The sequence below is a fragment of the Centroberyx gerrardi genome, chromosome 7, assembly GCF_048128805.1.
Source record: "Centroberyx gerrardi isolate f3 chromosome 7, fCenGer3.hap1.cur.20231027, whole genome shotgun sequence".
Taxonomy (NCBI): Eukaryota; Metazoa; Chordata; class Actinopteri; order Beryciformes; family Berycidae; genus Centroberyx; species Centroberyx gerrardi.
In genome coordinates this window covers 8,786,319-8,788,818 of record NC_136003.1, presented here as the reverse complement: position 1 = coordinate 8,788,818, position 2,500 = coordinate 8,786,319, and the positions used below count along the sequence as shown (strand labels likewise).

Here is a 2,500-nt window from a genome sequence, read left to right as displayed (position 1 = left end):
TATCTATTTCCCCGGTATAAAAGATTCAGAAAAAAGCCTCTCAAATGCTCCAGTGTCATATATTATGCGTCGTATTTCCTCGCCTGCCATTTGCACAAAAGAGAAAAAGGAGAGGAAGAACAGGCAGGTAGTAACATTTTCCCTCTGTCGTTTTTCTGGAGTTCAGACTCCCACGGTGACGATATCTGTCTGTCAGACTGAATATTTCCATATTTCAAAGCCTGCTAGTTATTGTATGTTGGTACCATGATCTGAGGCAAGCTAAGTATGGAAGATACAACTGTTGTGCATAGATAGTGTTCAAAACTGAATGCTCAGGTTAAAACTTTGACTGTAAAATGACATAAAAGAAGATCAAAACTTAATAAAATAACCTGAAATGACATGAAAAAACGCTTAAAATACACTTACCTATACAAGCAAATTTATTTTTAATTACATTCAAACTTTTCCTCCCATTAAATAGTTATCTTTAAGAGGAGTTGGCGATGAATTTGTTCTTTGCATTCAGTGAAGCACTTTGTGAGAGCCGTTTGTTAAATGCTCTTTATGAATAAATTTGACAAGACTTGACTTGGCAACACAGCATGAATGCAGATGGTGAAGCTGCATTATGTATTGAGATTTAAGCTGGGAGTTTCTGTGTCTCTCCTGCATACAGTTCAGCAGGGTGTAAACAGCAGTATGTACAGTACAGCAAATACAGTATATATCTCTCTCTCTTTTCCTGCACAGATTTGCATGTATTTGCTGTTTAAGACAATTGTGCTCATTTCACAAAATTTTCAGGACACCAGGCTATAAGCAGAAAGAGCTCTGACAGTTCCTCTCCTCCTCTCCTCTCCTCTCCTCTCCTCTGCTCCAGGCTCTCTCTGTCTCACAGTGATGATGTCACGCATGCTGACTGGCTCCCTGCCAACACCGTGTTACATAAGCAGGCTTTGCCAGGTGAGAAGACTAACAGCAGGGGTCACTGACCTTTCTCACACACTGACTCTGCTAATTACAGGGTAATACACACCCACACACACACACAGACTCACACATAAAGACACACACATACACACACACTCATGCATATGTATACCTATACAGCTTCTGCGGTAACCTAAAAAAGGGGTGAAAGAGGTCAAAAAATGGGAAGAGTTGGGAAAGTAGGCCAAGTTTGTTGTACATACTGTACATAAACAGACACAGGCACACACACACATACACACACACACACACACACACACACACACACACACACACACACACACACACACAGTGAACGTACTGTGATACAACTTTCCTCCAGTCTTATATTATTATAGCCATATTATTTTTCATTTTCTGCCCTTTCTCTTTGTGCCTCGTTAGCTGATGATGCAAAACTGAGGCTCAGTAAAGATGGGGGCCTGCTGCTGTCTTTACTCACACACACACACACACACACACACACACAAAACACACACACACAAACAAAGCATGCACAACACAGAAATACAAACTTCTTTTCAAATATGCACTTTCAAACATACACAGTCTCTCTCTCTCTCTCTCTCTCTCTCTGTCCTCCTCTACACACACACACACACACACACACACACACACACACACTCCCCCAGGGTGCAGGAAACGGGACAGTCCCTCTATTGTGGAGGAGACAGCTCCCAGCGCCACTGGGAGAGGAACATTGATTTCTTAACAGGCTATTTCTGGCTGCAAACTGCAGGGACTCTCTCTCTCTCTCTCTCTCTCTCTCTCTCTCTCTCTCTCTCTCTCTCTCTCTCTCTCTCTCTCTCTCTCACACACACACACACACACACACACTAATAGCTTTGTATGGCACTACCTGCATCATCCATGTGTGTGTGTGTGTGTGTGTGTGTGTGTAACACCACAGAACCTGATATGCATCCATTATCATCCATTACTAAGGTGTGGTGAAGTTGTAGTCAAAAGGAAGACCCAACGTCCACAGAGGTCAAAAATTCAGATTAGAAGGAATGACAGAACAGAACAGAACAGAAAAGAACAGAACAGAACAGAACAGAACAGAACAGAACAGAAAAGAAAAGAACAGAACAGAGCAGAACAGAAAAGAACAGAACAGAACAGAATAGAATAGAATAGAATAGAATAGAACAGCTGTCCTCAGTCAGGAAATTGCACCAGAGAGCAACTGCACAGATGCAAGATAGAGGCGAGAGGTCGTTTGAGAGGGATGTGTGTGTGTGTGTGTGTGTGTGTGTGTGTGTCTGTGCAAGTGGGATATCACTGATAAGCACCATACAATGCCTGGCTTCTTACCAGAAGGGAACAAACACACACACACACACACACACGCGCACACACACACACTTGCCCTTGTTTACAGTCTTCCACATCTGTCCACCGGCCGTGACCCGTGCGACCTTTTGACCCTTCGACCCCCGTAACGTCATGGCAACCAGCCACGACCCCTGGCCCCTGCCTCTGTATAGCTGTGTTATGTGACAGGGAAATGAACAAAAAAATC

At 43.3% G+C, this 2,500-nt stretch overlaps 1 protein-coding gene across 1 annotated transcript in view; it reads right to left on the bottom strand.

The window, feature by feature from the left end:
* The window catches only part of caskin1 (CASK interacting protein 1), an 89,994-nt gene that overhangs the window by 41,882 nt on the left and 45,612 nt on the right, over positions 1-2,500 (bottom strand). The window lies entirely within an intron of this gene.